This window comes from Anabrus simplex, chromosome 1, assembly GCF_040414725.1.
Source record: "Anabrus simplex isolate iqAnaSimp1 chromosome 1, ASM4041472v1, whole genome shotgun sequence".
NCBI lineage: Eukaryota > Metazoa > Arthropoda > Insecta > Orthoptera > Tettigoniidae > Anabrus > Anabrus simplex.
The window spans coordinates 183,379,610-183,403,905 of NC_090265.1; the positions used below are offsets into that span (position 1 = coordinate 183,379,610).

At 42.0% G+C, this 24,296-nt stretch overlaps 1 non-coding gene across 1 annotated transcript; it reads left to right on the forward strand.

The window, feature by feature from the left end:
• The first annotated feature begins 5,413 nt into the window (after window positions 1–5,413).
• On the forward strand, window positions 5,414–5,485 carry TRNAH-GUG (transfer RNA histidin (anticodon GUG)). The gene has a single exon. It is a non-coding gene; the product is annotated as a tRNA-His (tRNA).
• The last annotated feature ends 18,811 nt before the right edge of the window (window positions 5,486–24,296 follow it).

The window sequence follows — 24,296 nt, forward strand, 5'->3', positions numbered from 1 at the left end:
GCTTCATATAATTTGAAAGGAATATGAAGGTTATATATTTTTTTTTTGAGTTCAACTTTTAAGGCTTTCTGCCCCTTCTATAATATTTTGTCTTATATGTAAGCCTCTTGTAAAACCTTCCCCGATCCGTTAAACTGCCATTCTGTCCTTGCCTCGGCCATTACCACGCTCCCGTCTCCTGCTTCAATACACACTGTGGCTTGATTTGAGTAAATGCCATGGATATCTGCACGCCGCTGACCCCTCAACCTCCTCACCAAGCCTGTGCCCTTAAAAAAAAAAGATGATGGTCCAACACAATTCTGCCGCCAAGCTTTAATGTTTCAGTGACCCCGCAGCCGCGCGGCGCCGTGCAGCAACTGGAGCAGAGGACGGGCCCCCTCGGCCCCAGCGAGGACGACGTGTGCACGGCGAGCCGGAGCTCTCCTCCCGGCCAAGGCTGATGTGCGGCGCACGACCTGCTACTTGCCCGCAGCCTGTATATGTTCACCGCGGGCGCGGCGTGCTTCAACACCTCTGCTCCCCTCATGGTGCGGGCGAGCGGTATCTCAGGGTACTTGAGGGGTCCGAGCGGCCTCCTTTGGACGCAAGCCGCAACGGCCGGTCTGGCCATCCCACTTCATCACCATCTACTACATGAACAGTTACTATAAGTAATGACTACACTTGGGAATTCAACTGCAATATTTGGTGGACTTTGAAATTTTTTTTTTCCTTCACTTTCAAGTATAAAAAGTTATCTTCAGAAATTCAACTTCTACAAATATAAAGACTTTACTTCATCTGCAACAACAAAATTTTGAAACTGAATCAAACCAAATTAAGAAATCTTATAAATGCTTCTGCAATCAATCTTCATATCCACAGCATAACTTGGACCTTGTTTCAAACAGATTTCATGTGTCACCCCTGGAGGAACTTTTGGGGGGGGAGGTCTGTACCGGGCGGTACACCTCCACGCCGCTAATTTAAAAATTGCGCCAGGTGAAACTCCTCTGCTGGAGGAAGTCGGAACTTTATCTACGCTGTTAATTCTTTACCTTCTCAGAAGATGTCACCACGTGGAAAATTTTGAGTTTTTGAACTGTGTTATTTTTGATGTGTTTTTGTTTCGCTTGAAGTAAGAAGTGTAAACTTTCTCTCCTAGAGGACACTACGGAAGATCAACAATAGTGCACCCTAGTGCGGAGTCAAAGAACTATTTTGTTGGAGAAATTTTTATTTCAAATGTTTGTTTCTTGTTAAATTTCCTTCTGTTATTGTTTAAGTTGGCTGTATACCCCTCTTTTTCCCCTTGTTTTAGGTTTATCCAATCCCGAATTTCTTTTAGTAATTTCCGACCAATCCGATGTATTTTCCCCCAACTTGGATATGTTTCTGTACCCTAGCCAATAAAATTATTGTGGGCGGGTGTTTTCATTCCCCTAACGCCTAGAACCTTCCGCGAGAGGATATAAACTGCTGATTTTGTGGTCTCTGCGCCACTTCTGATCCATCTTTCTGTGTGTAAAGTACATAGCAGGGGGCGGGAAGCGCCTCTTTCTTCGACAGCGGTCAACAACAAGGTAATGGCCGATTTATAACTTCTTTCTTTGCTAGCTCAGCAGTTTAACTTTCGGGGCGGGTTCTAAGCGTTCAACCATGTAACCTTTTCCTAAAATGTAACTACTCTTTTCATATATTCTCTTTTAAAGCTTCATACTGGGATAGAGAGTGCTAACCCTCTCGAGCTCCCACTCATATTGTTGTGAGGTGAACTTAGTTTTCTCAACCTATTCTTCGTTAACGTAAAACAAATTGTTCTCTTCTTAAGTCACCTCTTTAGTATGGGATTAGCCCTTGCATTAATGGCCTAGGGCCAAGTAGGTCTTAAGCAAAGTGTGTTGGGAGTGCAAGTTCGCCTCCTCTCAAATTGTATTTTAGAGGTCATGCATTAACCTTCTTGTCATTTAACAGACCTCAGTAGGTTGGGTATTTTACCCCTGTGTATATGTCCTTGGAGGACAGCTTAAAGGTGGAGTTCGGAGTGGCCTATGATAGGCTTGTATTTTAGGGGGAAGTTGCCCTTTCTTGAAAATTGTGTTTCTGCCTCAAGGAGGCTTTTGGGTGTAATTGGAAGCAAATGTTTCTGGCATGTTTGGGGGTTTTCGGCCCCTTTGTTGTATGGTGTTCATTGTAAGGTTGGGCTCATTGCTCAAGAATTATGTTTCTGACTTTTGAAGCCCCAAATGGGGTACCTATGTAAATGTATTTTTCAATCGTGTTTCGGCTACTAAGTACCTGTTCTATTTGTTGTTACCTAATTTTGAAAAGAAAATATAACCTTGTTAAATTTTAAAATTAATTTCACTTTAGTAGCTTGAGACCTATTCACCACCCAGCACCTTCTTTCATGCATAACTACCACAAAACACGGTAACAATTATTATTATTATTATTATTATTATTATTATTATTATTATTATTATTATTATTATTATTATTATTATTATTATTATTATTATTATTATTATTATTATTATTATTATACGAGCGCGGTCGCGTCATCGTAGGCTATGGTTTGATGAAATCATAGATGACTCTATCCTATCTCGAATCTGTGGTGGACCACAAAACATCAAGGAAAAATCCTAAATTCACAGAACACGTCGATATTCTGTCCCAAATAATTCAAAAATTATTCCAAAATTATTTAATAAATAAATAAATGTTATTGCGTGGGTCAAATACTTTTAACACTTTCCTCGACTTATTATGGGACAGTGAGAACATGTCACGAAGCACTCACTCAAATAGAATGAAATACAGGTCCCAAATACACTCTCACACACATCAAATCTACCAACACCAGTGAAAGAAAAGTGAAATTCCTAACTACAAAGACTATTAGAAATGATCTGAAATATTCAAGCAAGGACTACGTCTACATAATTTTATTACAACAGAAAATAGAGAAAAAATATAATTTAAATTCTTAGCTGATATCGTAGACTTGGCTTCTGGACTCGGTTGATTATCAGTGAATATTTAACCGGACTTCATCTTGGATATTATTCTCCCCTGGGCTGAATTATGGCTCACATTTTAATTACACATGGCTGCAGCAGGCGAAGACTTAGGACAGTTACAAACTCCGTCGTAATGTTGAAGTTCCATTCTTCCGAAATAATTCAGGACTGCTAGTGATCTTCCGTCTTCTGGTGAAAGCTGAAACTAAAAGGTTTGTTTTAGTAATAGTTCCCAACACACACTTGATTCTCCCACAGTTTTACGTACTTTAAAAGTTCCTCAGGTTTGTAAAATTAAGGAAATCTGAACTGCGGCGTTTCCAATATTTTCCGTATCTCAAAATTTCCTCAGAAGCAGAAATAATATCATCCTTCATTAACTGAATGCTTATAATTTTTAATATCGTATATGTCGTCTCCAATTATACATGTGCTCTTATAACACGATGACGAGTACTTGTAAGAAGCAATTATTCATGTAGAAAGCCGAAGACAAAAAAAAAAAAAAAAAAAAAAAATTTCCCGATACATGGGTATTTATTTCTTCAAGACGTAGGTGTGTTTGTCAGTTGAATTTTATTGGCTGAGATTTAGCGATCGGGCTAACCTTGTGATCCAATTGGTTAAATATCATGACGTCAAAATCTCATGGTATTGATCGCTTTGGTCTGGTAAAATTCGTGTCCACGTGCTACTCAGCTGAGGTCTACAACAAGGCACAAAAAAAAACCCATACTTGCTTGCACGGCGAGGGAAAACCTGTTCTGCGGCTGACTAGCAGAGACAGTGCAGAGTTGAACTCTCCTTCCTAAATAATAATTTTATGCATTGTTCCACCCCAGTAATAAAATATTCTTTCCATACAGACCAATAACCAATTTTCAAGGGTACAGTACCTAACTTAAGGCCGCGGCCGCTTCTTTCCCTCTTCCTTGTGTATCCGTCCCAGACTTCCCATCCGCCAACATGACACCTGTCCAACTTAGCAGGTGAGGCCGCCCGGGGAGGTACTGGTTCAACTCCCCAGTTGTATCCTCCGATCCAATGTCTCACGCTCCAGGACACTGCCCTTGAGGCGGTAGAAGGTAGAAACCCTCGCTGAGTCCGAGGGAAAAACCGACCCTGGAGGGTAAACAGATTAAGAAGATATATAATTATAATGTTATTTACTTTACGTCCCACTAACTTCTTTTAGGGATTTTTGGAGAAGATTAAGAAGAAGAGAAAAACTTATGTTGTCCGCCTCTGTGATGTAGTGGTTAGCTGCCACCCCGGAGGCCCGGGTTCGATTCCCGGCTATGCCACGAAATTTGAAAAGTGGTACGAGGGCTGGAACGGGCTCCACTCCTCGTCGGGAGGTCAACTGATTAGAGGTGGGTTCGATTCCCACCTCAGCTATCCTGGAAGTGATTTTCCGTGGCTTCCCACTTCTCCTCCAGACAAATGACGATATGGTACCTAACCTAAGGCCACAGGCGCTTCCTTTCCTCTTCCTTGCCTATCATTTCCAATCTTCCCATCCCCCACCAAGGCCCCTGTACACCATAGCAGGTGAGGCCGCATGGGCGAGGTACTGGTCATTCTCCCCAGTTATATCACCGACCCAATGTCTCACGCTCCAGGACACTGCCCTTGAGGCGGTAGAGGTCGGATCCCTCATTGAGTCCGAGGGAAAAACCAACCCTGGATGGTAAGCAGATTAGAAAGAAGAAGAACAAGAAGAATATACTGAATAACCCTCTCCTTCATCTGTCAGCTGACTGAGTTCGTTCGTAATCTGTTTACTCTCCAGGGTTGGTTTATCCCTCGGACGTAGCAAGGGATCCCACCTTTACCGCTTCAAGGGCAGTGTCTTGGAGCTTCAGACTCTGGGTAGAGCGATACAACCGGGGAGGTTGACCAGTACCCCGCCCAGGCGGCCTCATCCGCTATGCTGAACAGGGGCCTCGTGGGGGGATGGGAAGTGTGGAAAGGATAGACAAGGAAGAGGGAAGGAAGCGGCCGTGGCCTTAAGTTAGGTACCAGCCCGGCATTTGCCTGGAGGAGAAGTGGAAAACCACGAATAACCACTTCCAGGATGGCTGAGGAGGTAATCGAACCCACCTCTACTCAGTTGACCTACCGAGGCTGAGTGGACCCCGTTCCAGCCCTCGTACCACTTTTCAAATTTCGTGGTAGAGCCGGGAATCGAACCCGGACCTCTGAGGGTGACAGCTAATCACACTAACCACACCACAGAGGCCGGGCAGGCTGAGTACTTGGCCAAAAATATTGCGGTTGAACTGCACTCTACCACTCTGTACATATAGAGTCACTGAAAAGAAGATCACAGAGAAGTGGAGCGAGACAGCTGAAGTTAGTCTTTATAACACAGTCGTGTGTAGCAAAGTTCAACGCTACAAGTAGCCGTGATCGTCTAGTGGTTATGACATTGCGTTGTGGCCGCAACAACCCAGGTTCGAATCCTGGTCACGGCAGGTTGTGAATTTTCACTCCGGGAACGTTGAAGGAATCACCACTGAAATTTAGAACTCTGGCCAGAAGAGGCGCAGTGGCTTAATGTAAGGTGATAGATTAAAGAGTCCGCCTCTGTGGTGTAGTGGTTAGCGTGATTAGCTGCCACCCCCGGAGGCCCGGGTTCGATTCTCGGCTCTGCCACGAAATTTGAAAAGTGGTACGAGGGCTGGAACGGGGTCCACTCAGCCTCGGGAGGTCAACTGAGTAGAGGTGGGTTCGATTCCCACCTCAACCATCCTGGAAGTGGTTTTCCGTGGTTTCCCACTTCTCCTCCAGGCGAATGCCGGGATGGTACCTAACGTAAGGCCACGGCCGCTTCCTTCCCTCTTCCAATCTTCCCATCCCTCCACAAGGCCCCTGTTCAGTATAGCAGGTTAGGCCGCTTGGCGAGGTACTGGTCATACTCCCCAGTTGTATCCCCCGACCAAGAGTCTGGAGCTCCAGGACACTGCCCTTGAGGCGGTAGAGGTGGTCTCCCTCGCTGAGTCCGAGGGAAAAAACCGAACCTGGAGGGTAAACAGATGATGATGATGATGATGATAAGAATAAGAAAAGTCTGAGTGCAGTGGAGGTCAAGTGGATGGTACACGGAAATTAAATATCACGCCAAGATACCTGGTATTCACAATTCATAATTCAATGTCACGAAGTAAACTGAATACCACATATACTGGTATGAAAAAAAATGAAGAAATTCAACATGACTAAGAACTAACCTCACAATGAACGGAAATCCAAAATATATATACGTACTGTATATTCAGAATTCTAAGAAAGGGCGAACGTCTAAAATCGTTGAAGTGGCACTTAATATATAGTATTCTTAAGCTCCGTACTTAACTCTGCACTCCTACCCATGTCCAGCACAGATAAACTAGGAAGGAGAATATCACACTTGACAAGTCGTATGCCGTCACTGAGACTTTTCTGTGCATCGCAAATACACGGCGTGCATCATCCTGTCAATGTGTACGAATACAACTTCTACACCCGTTTGTCGATGCCGGTACATTCATATAAATTCCTCCTGCCTGCATGTACAGTAGATAAGTATGGTTTTGACTAACGAATTAGCATTGACGAATGTACGTTTTGTTTCAGTTTCATCATCATCATCATCTGTGATTAGCGTGATAAGCTGCAACCCTCCAGGTTCGGCTTTTCCCTCGGACTCTGCGAGGGATCCCACCTCTACCGCCTCAAGGGCAGTGTCCCGGAGCTTCAGACTCTTGGTCAGGGGATACAACTGGGGAGAATGACCAGTACCTCGCCCAGGCGGCCTCACCTGCTATGCTGAACAGGGGCCTTGTGGAGGGATGGGAAGATAGGAAGGGATAGGCAAGGAAGAGGGAAGGAAACGGCCGTGGCCTTAAGTTAGGTACCATCCCGGCATTCGCCTGGAGGAGAAGTGGGAAACCACGGAAAACCACTTCCAGGATGGCTGAGGTGGGAATTGAACCCCAGCTCCACAATTATCATCGACAAAGAACTGGAATAAAATCCTTACTAAAAATCTCGACGTCTAATATCACACAATGCATTAATCATGAATAACTTCGCATAAAGGATATCGTATTTAATAACTTGATTTTTACGAAAAATGACTGACACATTCTACTAGATCTTTTATTGTCAGTCAGACACAGTTTAAAATGGGCCTAGAAAAACGTTTCTCTCCGTGACCAAATTCATCACCCTAGGTTCTCACCCGACAGCGCGCTTCCACTCGATTGAAAATGAGTAACCATGGATTATTATTAACGTCACGTTGATATGAGATTCGTGAATCAGGTTGGACCTGTCATTGAAGCCGGGACATGGAAGCCCGAGGAATGTTTTATATGAGTTGAGATGAGATGTGCGAATCAGGTTAGAGTCCTGTCATTGAAGTCGGGACACAATAGCTCGAGGTATATTTTATAATGTTGGGAATGGAAGGAAATTCATAGAAATCCATAGCGGTATTAATTGGCGACGCGTATAATTAGTGTGGGCATCTTGAAGCTTAATCTGTGCATTTTGTTGGTCAGAATATCGTATTTGTTTAATTTTGTCGGCAGAGTTTAAAGAGAGCATTTTGAGAAGCCAGTCAACTGGAACGCACCAGGTGTTTCATGTTACTGCCAAGCGAACTTGGGGACGAGAGGCCTCAGCTGTGATAACGGGACTTGCGTGGAATTGAGATTGTACTGTATTCTCGGCCGGGGAAAACGTTAAAATGCTGGATTTAGTTGAAATTCATAGCCGGTAATGATCTGAGTATTGTGAAATACTGTAAAATTTGTTTAATTGGGGACGTAATGAACATTTGAAACCATGAACTTTGAGTATAAGGAACAGAGTAACCAAATTCAGGGTTGTCCAAAATATAGAGAGATGGCTGTGATGATCGGTTTGTCTGTGAGGGGTGTGCAAAATTCATAAATGGTATGACGAGATATGACATCGTAATTATATGGCGTGTTGTTTGGTTTGTACGTAGATTCTTACGATATCCAGGTGTTAATAACGGTTAGGACTAGATTAGATTTTAAAGTGTGAAATCATGAGACAAGATATATAAGTGGACATGAATTATGTAACAATTCTTTTCCAGCCAGATAAATATCACTAGACTGAATTCACATCACAGCTGCGTAGGAATTTGTGAAGAAACCAGAGTCCGCGGAGATAAAATTTACTGTTCTTTAACATTTCGTTAAATCATTTAAATTTATTTAATTATTAAATTCAGTGAAACCGCATTTTGAAATAACTTTAATCAAGCGAATAACTTGGAGATGCATTCTGGAAATTTTAGTTTGTTTTTCTGGGGGAATATTTAAATATAAAGTAACTATTAAAGGGACATATCCGAAGGAAATGGATTTTACTGCCACAAAGTTTGTGAGCATTGCTATTGTTGTAATTATTGAACTTTGATTGATTGAGCAGTGAATGTGCTGGGGATAGTAAAGTGGAAACTTTGGTCATCAACCGATGTAACTTAATTGTGTTTAGCCTTCAGCCTAGAAACTTGGATGGTCAGGGGGTCATCAACCTCAGTGACTTGGATTAGGGCCATATGCCATTGTAGCCTCATTTCCTTGCGGTCATCATCCACAATGACTTTAAAGTAACTTAGAAGATTAGATGTCGGTCCATGACATAGACGCAGGTCACATCGATTCAATTAAGGGTCCATGCCGTAGAACCACTGTGTGGCACACACCGATTGGACGGCCTTAATTATACCCAGAGTCCAGAGTTCGTGTTACGAGGGCTGGACCATAACGAATCACCATGATGGTACATGTGGTCTCACATGGAAGCCGAATTTAAGGATTTCCAGACTTTCCTTTCTTAAATGATTAATAATTGAGACAATGGTTTCTAGTATGAATCCCCGTCAGGCAGTTACGTTAAAGTCTCACACCAGTGTTCTGACGTTTATGTAAAAATGATTGTGGTATCCAGTGGACACAATTGACTTCTATGATACCGTTGACATATAAGAATTTTCCTGAATAAATAGGAATCTTTCAAACAGACCTTTCATTCCAGTAGATAAATTAGAATTACTGAACCCTACCTTTACCTCAGCAAGTAACGAAGAACCCGATACGACCCAAGAGACAGATCTCATGAACTTTGCTGATAGGTAAGAAAGGTAGGTATCCCTCTATATGGACCTAAAGGGTTCAATATCGGTTGGTGCAAAACCTTGGCCTATGATTCAGTTTAGAATTTCTTGCTTCTATTTACTCGCGCACGACTCTTCATGTTCATATTTCCTGCCTGAATTTAAACATTTCCAACCATCATCGTATTAGGTTTGAGAGGTTTAGGGTGTCTTTCATTTTACACTCTTGGTGACGCTTTCTCTCGACGATCCTTTCATTGTTGGAAGGATCAGGCTGCTCTCACTTCCGTCTCTGATTGATGTTTAGATATATATAAAATTGTAGGGGGTCCGCGGTCTGTAATTTCTTTTGTTTTGCCAATTTTTCAGATATTTATCCGTTTTAGGTCAACTCAAGACCGAATCGGTGGTTTTTACTTTTCGTGTCTGTTTGTCTGTTTGTCTGTCTGTTTTTCTGTTTGTCTGTTACACCATCACGTCGTAACGGCTGGATAGATCTCAACCAAACTTCATATTAGGGTATACTCATCCCGGGGAAGGTTTCGATATGCATATCGTTTTAAAATCTTTGAATACACGGGGGGTTTATAGGAAAACCAGAATGGTTTTTCCACCATCACGTCGAAACGGCTGGACAGATCTCCACCAAACGTCATATTTAGAGTATACTCATCCCGGGGAAGTTTTTAATATGCATATCATTTTAAAATCTTTGAATAGACGGGGGGTTTATAGGAAAAACTGAATGGTTTTTCCACCATAACTTCGAAACGGCTGGGTATATCTCAACCAAACTTCATATTTAGAGTATACTCATCCCGGGGAAGGTTTAGATATGCATATCATTTTAGAATCTTTGAATAGACGGGGGTTTATAGGAAACCCAGAACGGTTTTCCTCCATTTTCTCTTATACTATTGATTTTCTGTAAACTCCGTGGACCGTAAGTGAAACGCCTCTTCATTATAAACAACTTTCGTTATGTTCATAATTTACCTTACTCTTCACACGACGGAGAAATTTACTATTTTCTGCTGGTATCATGCTCTGCATGGAGTGACCGACAGAACGACAACGAACCTACAGGTTACCATGGCAACGTCTCTGACTGCTTGCCAGCAGGGAAGTAACGTATTGCCATTTTCCTCATCATGCTTTTAAATTCGTGGTTGTTCCTTGGATAGAAGGCAAGAGAGGCGTCAATCGGCCTATCTGCGGGATATTGGCGGAATATCGTTGGATGTTCTAACCGCCCTCGAATAGCTTAAGTAATAACACCATTAGTCATCTTATCTGTTGACCTAAGAATGCCTGCGCCTAGATTTCTCCTCTGTTACCTCTTTCTAATATCCATAACTCACACCAGCATAATTTAGTGAGGGGCATTTGATTTTCCAATACATTCACTTGGCATTTACATATTTGTCGCTATCCGGCTGCCCTCAGTTATAATCCATTTTCTATTACTTTCAACTTTCTTAACTGTATTATTTCCTTCCTTAATTACGCCGTATGTACGCGAGTGCTACAAACTACTGGATGTATTTCCACCAAGACTCATATTTAGAATACGCCTGTCCTTGATAGGTTTTAGGGCAAATATTGATCTGTTGTATTTAAATATTATATGTACGTTAATCATTTTAAATATTGTGGTTAAGTGTAAGAGAGGGCCTTGAGCCCTAACTTCGCCACGAATAAAGACGAATTACTTACTTACTTATTTACTTAAATCCCTGAACTGACTGGGGGTTTATACGAAACCGAAACAATGATTTTGCACTTCCACAAAATATACACAACCAAACTTAATGGAAATCTACCTACCTTGGTAGAAATTAATTTCTAAACCTTTTTCTCATGTGCGTCATTTCGATACGAGGATTAATAAGGGAGATATCATTAACGGACCGTTTTTCTATACAAGTCCCATCGGACTTAACTCACCAGCGGGTGCGTGTAAAGCGTATTCCTTACAACTTGAAAACTACTGAAGACATTCGAACCAAAATTTATATTTAGCATCCACCTGTCCAAAGGTAGGTTTTAAACGTAAATAACATTTCATGTTCCGGAATGGACTGGCGGTTTATAGGGAACCGAAATGGTGATTTTACTCTTCCACAATATATACAGAACAAGACCAACCTGACTGGAAATCGACCAAACGTGATGGAATTCCACCTCTAAACCTTTTTTTCATGTGCATTTTTTCGTCAGGAGGATCAATAAGGGAGATATCATGAATGGTCACTTTTGCAGGTTAAGTCCAGCGGACATAGCCTAAAAGGTGTTTTACATGGAGCAGATTCCTTATCTATATAAATCAAATCGTAACGACTGTGTGCCTCTACACTGACTATTTTGGCGAAATTTTCGTACAGCTTTCCGTTTAAGGGGTAATAATTTTTGGTTTAGTTTCCTGAAAGTCCTAATTTTTACCCGCCTCGCCCAAAATCCAGATTGCGGCATAATCTGCCAGAAGAAAAAGAAGATAATTGAAATTTGACGAAATTATACGTTTTAGCCTGTAACGAACGGAAAACATCCAAGATCATTAAATTTTTCACTTTTTATCCCCGAAGAATATCGAAATATGCAGGCAATTTTAATTATGGTGCACACCTTCGGAAATTCCTATCACATAACGGATTGCACAATCTCCGTTCAATTTGGAATGATCTACAACCTTGGTCTTATGACTTTTTGCCGTATCTGTATCCCTTTTACGTTTGATTTTTCTCTATTAATCGATGTTAAGTCAATTTGGAATTTTCACATGCATAATTCATACTTTCGATTACTTATATGACATACAGAATCATCAAACTCTTCACGAAAATTGGCCCACCCAGTAGCCATATGTGAGCCAAATGCTAAGTATGTAGCTGTCACATAATTATCCGAAAAGTAATGTAATGTGAGATAATCTTACAAAAACTTTACCCTGTTCCACGTTTCTAACTCAATCTGACCCAAGAATAGACGACATATCATAGGACCAGCCATTTAGGCCACTAAATCCGGCGTGTCTTATGGTATAATCCTTTGTCGATATGACGTACGTTTAGTAGCAGTTAATCTGTAAATGAAGGTCTTCAATATTGTAAACACGCATATACTTTCGTATGTCGATCTATATATATTCACTGATGTCGATTTGTAGCGATCGAGAAAGGGTGGGTCTGCTATTGTAATCAGTACTCCCGACACCGACTTTGACTGGCAGTAGGAAAGGGTTCCTTCTCCAACTCCTGTGTAACTGTCATTAGTAAGGAAGGCCTACAATTGTAATGAATAGTTCACTTCTCTATTTCACTTGCAGCAAGCAAGTGAGCATGCAGTTTTGTTTAAAACTCCCCTACCCGATTGTGTTTGGCAGTAGGCAAGGGTGCCCGCCATTATAAAGAAATTTCCTCATCTAAAATGTGACTGGCATTAGGCATAATGGCCTGCTATTTTGATGGAAAACCACCAACTTGGTGTGACTGGCAGTAAGCTGGCTGGCAGTAGGATTATCGGCCTGGCATTATAATGATAACTGCACAACTCAATTTCGAGTGATAGTACCGTAATTGCCTGCCATTATAATAAAAACTCCTCAACTGTAATCTGTCTGGAAGTAGGAAAGGGGGCTGCCATTTTAACGAAAACTTCCCAAAACGATTCTTTCCGCGTAGCAGGCATTGGGGCCTGCAGTTATAATGTAAACTTCCCAACTCGATTGTGAATGGCAGTAGGCAAGTGAGCCTGCCGTTATATCACAAATCCGTAACAAACACTTTACATTGGAAACAACGTACGGGGACCTCCGCATGCTCTTTCTCGGATAACGCTAAGAGACATGCAATTTTAAAACAATCTTATTTACTGCATGAACAATATTTACTTCGATATTCGAATTCAGTGTAGAATACCGTAGCGAAGCACGAGTACATTCGCTAGTTTGGAATATGCCTACATTGTAATTCTAGACCAGGTCATACTACTACTACTACTACTACTACTACTACTACTGCTACTACTACTACTACTACTACTACTACTACTACTACTACTAATACTAAGTGAACCTTTGCCTTAACAGGGCACACTGCTCATTCAAACCAGCACGTCAGAGTAGGGATCGAATAGCTGGAATACTACGATGAACCAGTGAGTTACGTACCAGCAGACCGGTATCAGAAAATGTATGAACCAGAGGAATGATATGCTAAAGAAGAAAGTTCTCTAACTCCCCAGCTATTTCCCGCCAATATTCCGTCAGGCTGTTATATTCGGTACGCAGCAGTAATCCCATCTATCCGAGTTGAGCGGCAGCATAAGAGACAAAGAACATCACCACAAACAATGGTCAATATAATGATTTTGTTGATCAATGTTATGCGCTTTCAATATTGTAGGCCTTCACATTTAGTTTTCTTCCGACTTTCAAACACCACTCTTATCATAGTCGGTACGGTGAAATTGAATAAAACATAAATGGTCGGATATTGTATTCTATATAACTTGTTATGCAGTACTTTTCGATACGACCAATAACATAGATATTTAAAAATTAGTTTTTAGGTGCCTTCCCCTAAACTACAAGTACATACAGGCCGAAAAAAATTGTTTATAACTCAGCCTGCATTCTCTTATTCCCCAACTCAATATACCGACTTTCATTAAATTCTTTCAACCTATTTTCTCGTGGCTCGGCGTTGATATGGACTTGGCAACAAAAATACAAATTCATGAATATCTGTGTTATCAAAGCCGGTACGGTAACAATGTATGACATAAATGATCGGAAATTTAATTCTATATAACTTTAGATATGTATTATTTATCGATAGGACCAATAATAATTGTACCGGGCGGTACACCTCCACACCGCTTATTTAAAATTTGCGCCAGTTGAAACTCCTCTGCCGGAGGAAGTCTGAACTTTATCTACGGTATTAATTTTCAAGTTTCTCAGATGTCACTACTTGGAAATTTTGGAGTTTTTGAACTGGGCCATTTTTGATGTATTTTGTTTTACCTGTAGTAAGAAGTGTGAACTTTCTCTTCTAGAGGACACTACTGAAAAACTACAATGGTGCACCCTAGTGCGAAGTGAAAGGACTGTTTTTTTGGAGAAATTTTTATTTCAAAAGTTTGCTTCTTGTTAAATTTCTTTCTGTTATTGTTTAAGTTGGCTGTATACCCCTTTCTTTCCCCTTGTTTTGAATTTAGCCAATCCTGAATTTCTCAAATTAATTTTCCACCAATAATATATTTCTTCCTCGTATTGTGTAGGGGTTTTCTTGGTGAACCAATAAAATCCTTGTGGGAGGGTGTTCTCATTCCAAAAACGCCCCGAACTTTCCGCGAGAGTATATAAACTGCTGATTTTCGGGTCTCGGTGCCACTTCTGTACCATCTTTCAGTGTGTAAAGTACGTAGCAGGGGGCGGGAAGCGCCTCTCTCTTCGGGCAGCAGCTTAATAACCAGGTAATGGCCTTTTAATAACTTCTTTTCTTGCTAGCTCAGCAGTTTAACTCTCGGGGCGGGTCCGAAGCGTTTCCACCATGTAACCTTTTCCTAAAATGTTACTACTCTTAGCATCTATTCTCTTTTAGAGCTTTATATTGGGATAGAGAGTGCTTAACCCTCTCGAGCTCCCACTCATATTGTTTTGAGGTGAACTTATTTTTCATAACCGATTCTTCTTTAACGTAATGTAAATTGTTTCCTTCCTAAGTCACCTCTGTAGTATGGGATTAGCCCTTGTTTAGCGGCCTAGTGCCAAGTAGGTTTTAAACAAGGTATTAGGAGTGCGGATCGCCTCCTCTCAAATTGTTATGTTAGAGGTCATGTAATTAATCCTTTTCTCACTTAATAGACCTCAGCAGGTTGGGTATTTTACCCCTGTGTTTACGTCCTTAGAGGACAGCTTGAAGGTGGAGTTTGGTGTGGCCTTTGAGAGGCTTAAAGTTTGAGAGCGAGTGGCTCTTTCTTGTAAATTGAGTGTTGTATGCCTCGAGGAGGCTTTTCTGTGTAATGTGGAGCAAGTGCTCCTGAGCATGAATGGGGTTTTCTGCCCCTCTGTTAAAACTTATTTTGGAGTAAGGTTGGGCTGATTGCCCAAGAATTGTGAAGTCGGGGCACGTAGTCCAAATCCGGTAAATATTGTAACTATACTTTTGTTGCCTTGCTACTCTGTACCTGCCATGCTTGTTATTTCATAATTTTGAAAAGAAAATATAACCTTGTTAAATTTTACATTAACTTTAATTTCATAGTTTAAGACCCGTTCAAGCCTGCACCTTCTTTCACCTCTACCTACCGCAAAATCTCCGTAACAATTGGTGGCAGAGCGTGGTTGAATAGGTCTCAATTTAGCCCCTTTTGACGGCTAAACATTGTTGTGTTCCGAACTCTAACAATTTTCTCAGTTGCTGGATTTTTTTGATTTTTTCAAAATTGTTCTGTCATCATGCCCGGCCCTCGCGATGTTCTCCATCTTAACTATTTGCGCAAGGAGGAGTTGATTTATGAGTTAACTATCAGAAATGTGCAATCTGGAGGCACGGTTGCGGTAGACACAAACAAGCTTAGAGAGTCCCTTGATTTGCCCATTTCCATCCCCACCCTGGGAGAGAAAGAAATTGACGACTCTCTTTCCACGATCACGGATAATACTACTGTGCTAGCATCTGTAGTTAGTTTTTTGAAGAAAATGATCCTTCTCCTAATCAAATTAAACGTGTGCAAGCCAGGCTATTTCATTTTTCAAATAGAGTTAACGATCTGTTGTCTCTAAAGTTGAATGACGTACAGAGGAAGGAAGCTAGTATGGTTCTCGATAGTCTTTCTGAATTATCTAGTAAGGTCACCCAATTGTTAACTGGGGAAGTTCCTCCCAAATCTGATCAACCCGTCACGGTGAATGTAGGTAGTGAGGAAGAGCCTCCTAAGGGAGAAGTCAATAGGATAACCGTTGGAGCTCAAACGATCTCTGCCCCATTGGACAACGAGTCTGAACGCCGTGCATTGTTGAATAATGTAAGTTCTGAATTAACTTCTTTGCCACTTAAACCTTTACCGACTATGTCACCTGGGTTCAGCAGTTTGCCTCATCCATTGGCAATGTTGCTCAGAGGTATCTCAAAGTTTTCTGTCAACACCACCAGTGAAGTTATTTCTTTCTTAAGGTTTTTAGTTGAATTTCAGGATCATGCCCTTGTTTTTTCTCTTTCTCCATGTCAAATTTTGCAAATCATCTATCCTTATGCAATTGGTATTCTCTCTGACAAAATAGTTAGAGCCATTGCCGAGCAATCATCGATCGAAGACTTCCACGCCCACTTGCTAGCTAACTTCATCCCGGTTAGGGCAAGGTCCTCCCTTATTCAGAAGTACTATTATCGGGTACAGCGCTTGGATGAAAACTTGGCAGATTTCATCCAAGATATTAAATTCTATACTAGGGTGTTTGCTCTTCACTTCCCTGAGGATCAAATTGTACAAGCTATTGTGGAAGGCATTTCACCATCATATAGGTCATATTTGTGTTTCGCGGCGTGCCCGCAAACTTTCTCTGAACTTGAAGCATTGGCCGTCTCAGCGGAAGGAGTTAGATACGCCGATTTCTTGCGTGTCGCGAAAGAACCCCCGCCTTCTTTTAGTAATACTCGGCCTCCACCTCGCCGACCAGTCACATCCCGTAAATGTTATGCTTGCGGGTCGCCTGACCATCTTCGCAATAAATGTTCATTGGTCAAAACTAGTAGGGCAAATAATGGATCTGGTTCATCACAAGGGTGTTTTAAATGTGGGGCTTTCTCACATATCCCCAAGAATTGCCCAAATTCAAATAGCACCCCCTCCTGCTCAACCTCTGGTGCAAATCCCACCAATGCCAATAATACCAAGTGACCAGCGGCTTCGGCTGAGTCGACTAATTCTGCTTCCCAAGGCTCAGCCCCTGGCAAACAGGTCGTAAGTTCAGGGAACGTTCAGTCGTCAAATTCATCTTTTGAATGCCCCAAAGAATGTCTTAGGATTGCGGCGGATACGCCCGCACCGGTTCCTTTTCTTAAAATTGAGTTAAATAATGAACCAATAACAGCTTTATTAGATTCAGGCAGTGTTTGTTCTATTATTTCGGCTGAATGGTATGCTAAATTGAAATCTGTTTGTAAACTTCCTGAGTATTGTTCCTCTTCGATCCAATATGTTTCGGCTAATTCATCTCCATTAGAAATTCTAGGTTCTTTAGAGGTCAAAATTCGTATTTTTAAATTTACATGGAAAATCAAATTGTTTGTGGCCAAGCACTTGTCTTGCCCCATTATATTAGGAGCTGACTTCATTTCTCACACTGGTCTTGTGCTCGATCTTCAGAGTAGGTCGTGCACTTTCAAATTTGCTTCCAATTGTAAAATCCCCTTGTTAAAATGTAATTCTGCATCATGTTCATCTATTTCGCCTACTCAGGATGAGATGTTGTTAGACCTTAGACATCTACCTGAGGAGCAGGCTGATAGTATTCGTAAGTTGTGTCAGTCGTTTCCAGAGGTGTTCTCTGATACTCTTGATGTTACTGACCTTATTGAATACAAAATTGAGGTCACGGATTCGATTCCTGTCCGTTTTCCACCTTATAGGCTATCTCCACCAAAAATGAAGGCTCTGAAAGAAATCATCGATCAGATGTTGAAGGATGGTATTATTAGGCCCTCTAAGTCGGCGTATTCTTCACCTATTTTTCTAGTCCCGAAACCCCAAGGTGGCTTCAGGCCTGTCATTGATTATAGGGCTCTCAATCGGAAGGTGGTGTTACAATCTGTGCCCCTTCCTGACCTTCATTCTTGTTTTTCATGGTTTCGTAAGGCCAAGTTCTTTACTATCTTGGACCTGAATCAGGCCTACAATCAAATTCCCCTAGCGGAAGAGTCTAAACATCTTACAGCATTTGCCACGGATTGGAATTTGTATGAATACAACCGCGTGCCTTTCGGGCTCCCCACGGGAGCAGCTGTACTCACTAGGCTGCCAGATAGGGTCTTCTCCGACATCAAATTTGAGTACTTGTATCACTACTTGGATGATGTCGTCGTATTTTCGGAGACCTTTGAAGAACATCTAGATCATCTGCGAGAAGTTCTCAATCGCCTTCGTAAGGCTGGGTTAACTGTCAAGTTGTCCAAGGTTGCCTTTGCTAAGCCCTCAATGTCATTCCTAGGGCATATTGTGTCACCTGATGGTGTTGCCGTCGATCATTCTAGAACACAGGCCATCCGTGATTTTAAACCTCCCAAGGACATCAAAGGTATCGCCAGGTTCATTGGTATGGTGAATTTCTTCAGGAAGTTTATTCCTAACTTCGCTAATAGAGCAGCGCCCTTGAACCTTCTTCGTAGGAAAGGCATCAAATTCGAGTGGGGACCTTCTCAACAAGCCGCTTTTGAAGATCTTAAATTAGCTCTCTGTAATGCCCCTGTCTTTGCTATGCCGGATTTATCAAAGAAATTCATCGTCCAAACCGACGCGTCGTCGTCGGTGGTAGCTGCAGTCCTTCTTCAAGAGACTGAACTAGGGAGGCGACCCATCGCCTATGCATCTAGGACTCTATCGGCTCAAGAAGCAAAGTATTCCATATATGAGCTCGAAGGTTTGGCAGTCTTATTTGCCTTAGAAAAGTTCCCTCTGTATCTGGAACATGTCAAATACGACCTGGAGACAGATAATCAAGCCTTAAGCTGGGTCCTAGGTAGGCCGCGTCGTACTGGTCGTATAGCCCGTTGGGCCATCCGTATTTCTGCCTTCCAATTCGATGTCAGGCATATCAGAGGTACCGAAAATGTTGTTGCTGATGGACTCAGCCGTATGTTTTCCAACGACGTTGAGACCTATGAACCGGTCGATAGTTCATCTCCTCCCGAGTCCATGCTATCTGATGTTAATGCCATCTTAACAGATGCTCCCATGCTCTTTAGTGATATCGAGAAATACCAACATGAAGATCCGACGCTGGCTCCGATAATGGAAACCCTTTCTTCTGGGGAACATGTTGTCCCTTATGTTCTGAGGAATGGTGTTTTATGTTGCCCATCAAGGCATGATAAGATGATGAAAGTTGTCGTCCCAGCTGTTCTTGTACCTATGATTTTCAAGTATTATCATGAGACCCCATTAGGAGGGCATCTAGGCATCTTTAAAACTCGTGAGAAGATTCGTGAAATGTTCATCTGGAAGGGTATGGACGGTGAAATCCGTGAACTATTAAAGGCTTGTAAATCCTGTTTGCTTAGTAAACCAACCATGACCACCAAGGTAGGCCTTTTGTCTTCTCATCAAGCGTCGCGCCCCATGGAACGCCTGTATATCGATTATGTAGGACCCTCCCCCTGTCGAAGGGAAATGCCAACAAGTTCATCTTTGTATGCGTAGATGGTTTTACAAGATTTTCCTGGTTATTTCCGACTAAGCTGGCTACCGCTCAGTCCACCATTACTTGTCTAAATTCTATCTTTGCTTCTTTTGGTCCGTGTCAATATATTGTATCTGATAATGCTAAGGCTTTCACATCTAATTTATTTCGTAAATTCTGCTTTGACCTGTCCATATCTCATGTGACAACTTCTGCTTATTACCCTCAACCATCTCTGGCTGAACGGGTTAATCGTAATCTCAGGTCCGCGCTTATTGCCTATCATCATGAAGATCATTCTAGATGGAACACGTCCCTGCATTGGTTAGCTTTTGCTTTGAATTCGGCGGTTCATGAATCACATAAATTTACTCCAGCCTCTTTGATGTTCAAGTTTGTTCCCAACACGCCGCTCTCTAACCTCTGGTCTCTGAGTGACATTCTACCCGAGACAATAGACCCGGACAACATTAAAGATCTTTGGAAGAAGGCTAAAGCCAATCTTAAAGTGTCTCATGAAAAGGTTAGGGAAAGATATGATCGTGGACGGAGACCCACCAATTTGAAGGTAGGCGACCAAGTGTTGGTCAAGAATTTTGTTCCCGCGGGCAAGCTTGCCCCCAGATTTCATGGGCCGTGCATAATTCTCGATTTCCTTACGCCGGTTACGTTGTTATTAAGCAATCCAGCCACCGAGAGGATATTTATGGTTCACCTGTCGCAGGTGAAACCTGTATAATTTCTGTGCTAACTTGCCTCATATAATCTTGAAAGGATTATGAAGGTTATATTTTTTTTGAGTTTTCTCTTTTCAGGCATTCTGCCCCTTCTATAATATTTTGTTTTATATCTAAGCATTTTTGTAAAACCCGCCCCGAACTGTTAAACTGCCATCCTGTCATTGCCACGGCCATTACCATGCTCCCGTCTCCTGCTCCACTACACACAGTGGCTTGTACACGAAATGGATATCTGCACGCCGCTGGCCCCTCAACCTTTCCACAAGCCTGTGCCCTCAAAGAGACGATGGTCCAACAAATTCTGCCGCCGAGCTTTAATGTTTCAGTGCCCCCGCAGCCGCGCGGTGCCATGCCGCTACTGGGATAGAGGAAGGGCCCCCTCTAATCCAGCGAGGTCGACCTGGGCACGGCGAGTCGGAGCCCTTCTCCCGGCCAAGGCTGATGTGCGGCGCACAACTATAACTGGCCCGCGACCTGCATGTTCGCCGCGGGCGCGGCGTGCTTCAACACCACTACTCCCCTCATAGTGCGGGCGTGCGGTATCTCAGGGTACTTGAGGGGTCCGGGCGGCCTCCTTTGGACTCAAGCAGCGGCGGCTGGTCTGTCCGTCAAACTGATCAACGTTTGAAGTACATAGCCAGCTATATGGACATTCCAGTTCACCATTACTACCTTTTCTTGGATTTTACTGCAATCCCTGGTGGACTTAGAAAATTTTTCCTCAACTTAAAAACTAAAGTTTTCCTTCTGAATTCAACTTCTACAAACATAAAGACATTACTTCAGCAGTTACTACGAGAATTTTTGAAACTGGATCAAATCAAACTTCAACAATTTTGATAAATGCTTCTGCAATTAATCTCCATATCGACATCATAACTTGAACCTGGTTTTCAAACAAAAGTTTATGTTCTTCTGTGTTACCCCTTAGAGGAACTTTTGGGGGGGGGGGGGAGGTCTGTACCGGGCGGTACACCTCCACACCGCTTATTTAAAATTTGCGCCAGTTGAAACTCCTCTGCCGGAGGAAGTCTGAACTTTATCTACGTATTAATTTTCAAGTTTCTCAGAAGATGTCACTACTTGGAAATTTTGGAGTTTTTGAACTGGGCCATTTTTGATGTATTTTGTTTTACCTGTAGTAAGAAGTGTGAACTTTCTCTTCTAGAGGACACTACTGAAAAACTACAATGGTGCACCCTAGTGCGAAGTGAAAGGACTGTTTTTTTGGAGAAATTTTTATTTCAAAAGTTTGCTTCTTGTTAAATTTCTTTCTGTTATTGTTTAAGTTGGCTGTATACCCCTTTCTTTCCCCTTGTTTTGAATTTAGCCAATCCTGAATTTCTCAAATTAATTTTCCACCAATAATATGTTTCTTCCTCGTATTGTGTAGGAGTTTTCTTGGTGAACCAATAAAATCCTTGTGGGAGGGTGTTCTCATTCCAAAAACGCCTCGAACTTTCCGCGAGAGTATATAAACTGCTGATTTTCGGGTCTCGGTGCCACTTCTGTACCATCTTTCAGTGTGTAAAGTACGGAGCAGGGGGCGGGAAGCGCCTGTCTCTTCGGGCAGCAGCTTAATAACCAGGTAATGGCCTTTTAATAACTTCTTTTCTTGCTAGCTCAGCAGTTTAACTCTCGGGGCGGGTCCGAAGCGTTTCCACCATGTAACCTTTTCCTAAAATGTTACTACTCTTAGCATCTATTCTCTTTTAGAGCTTTATATTGGGATAGAGAGTGCTTAACCCTCTCGAGCTCCCACTCATATTGTTTTGAGGTGAACTTATTTTTCATAACCGATTCTTCTTTAACGTAATGTAAATTGTTTCCTTCCTAAGTCACCTCTGTAGTATGGGATTAGCCCTTGTTTAGCGGCCTAGTGCCAAGTAGGTTTTAAACAAGGTATTAGGAGTGCGGATCGCCTCCTCTCAAATTGTTATGTTAGAGGTCATGTAATTAATCCTTTTCTCACTTAATAGACCTCAGCAGGTTGGGTATTTTACCCCTGTGTTTACGTCCTTAGAGGACAGCTTGAAGGTGGAGTTTGGTGTGGCCTTTGAGAGGCTTAAAGTTTGAGAGCGAGTGGCTCTTTCTTGTAAATTGAGTGTTGTATGCCTCGAGGAGGCTTTTCTGTGTAATGTGGAGCAAGTGCTCCTGAGCATGAATGGGGTTTTCTGCCCCTCTGTTAAAACTTATTTTGGAGTAAGGTTGGGCTGATTGCCCAAGAATTGTGAAGTCGGGGCACGTAGCCCAAATCCGGTAAATATTGTAACTATACTTTTGTTGCCTTGCTACTCTGTACCTGCCATGCTTGTTATTTCTTAATTTTGAAAAGAAAATATAACCTTGTTAAATTTTACATTAACTTTAATTTCATAGTTTGAGACCCGTTCAAGCCCGCACCTTCTTTCACCTCTACCTACCGCAAAAACTCCGTAACAATAATATAAATATTTGAGTATTAAATTTTAGGCTTTCCCCTAAACTACCATTTCACTCAGCGTGAGTAAGGTGATTTATAGCCTAGATTGTATCGGCTCATCCTCCGTCTTCACATACCGATTTTTATTAAATTCTCTTCAGCCGTTTTCTCGTGATGCGTGTACAGACAGACAGACAGACAGACAGACAGACAGACAGACAGACAGACAGACAGACAGACAGACAGACAGACAGACAGACAGACAGACAGACAGACAGACAGACATTACGGAAAAGTAAAAAGTGCATTTCCTTCTTACTATGGACATGACCGATACAGAATTACCATTCTTTTCAAATTCTGAGCAATGTACAGACAAAGCTCTTATTTTATATATATAGATGATTGACCAATTGCACTTCCTCTGTAAACAACAATAGCCCCCACCTAGCAGTATATTTTACAGTGTACGGTACGTGAGAAATGGTCGTTTATTTTAACACATTTGAACATTTACTCGCCCGCTGCCTTCTACGGAATTAAATCCACCAGTTGATCTCAAGAGGGCCTACAGGTACGAACAAGCGTCAGATAATGTAGGATGTATAAGAAATGTCGTCCAATAACAAAAATATACGATGCTTCAAGAGTAGACTCAAGCATTCTGTACATTGTGTGTAAATTTCTATGTGATACTGTCATATTTTAATGCACTGTAAATTGTAGTATTAAGGCATCTGCAATATTTAAGGTATGCGTGAATTTGAACAATACTAAGATTGTAGTCAGTAATTGGACCACCGAGCTCGATAGCTGCAGTCGCTTAAGTGGGGTCAGTATCTAGTAATCGGGAGATAGTGGGTTTGAACCCCACTGTCGGCAGCCCTGAAGATGGTTTCCCGTTTTCACACCAGGCAAATGCTGGGGCTGTACCTTAATTAATGCCACGGCCGTTTCATTCCATTCCTAGGCCATCGTCGCCGTAGGATATATCTGTGTCGGTGCGACGTAAAGCAAATAGCAAAAAAAGAAAAAAAAAAGTAATTGGACCGCTCTATCTATTGCAAATCATAGTGTAAAATTTTCAACTACTTAAGGTAGGTATGAATTTGTATATGGTGGTGTGGTAATGTTAAGGTCAACCTATAGCATTGGAAGCCATAGTGTTAAGCAGTGGAAATACTTTAAGTTGTGTGTGAATTTGTATATGCTGGATTTACAATGTTAAACTAGTGGCATTTCTTGTTGTATTCTTTAGTGGAATTGCTTGTTGTATTCTTGTTGTTGTTGTTGCTGCTGTTGTTGTTGGCTAATTATGTTTTTTAACTTCTTTACTCTGTTATCACATTACTACACCACTGAGGCTAACTCGACCTATATATTTTTGGATAAAATTATGTTTATCAGAACGTCTATCGGAATATCTTCCGGAATACAAGCTAAACCGATAGTGTTGTAAGCCGCAGTGTTAAGCACTGGTCCGCCCCTGTGGTGAAAAGGGCTGTGAGGGTTAGAACTGGGTCCACTCAGCCTCGGGAGGTCTGTTGGCCCTGACCAGAATCCGAACCGGGGATTTAGAAAGTTA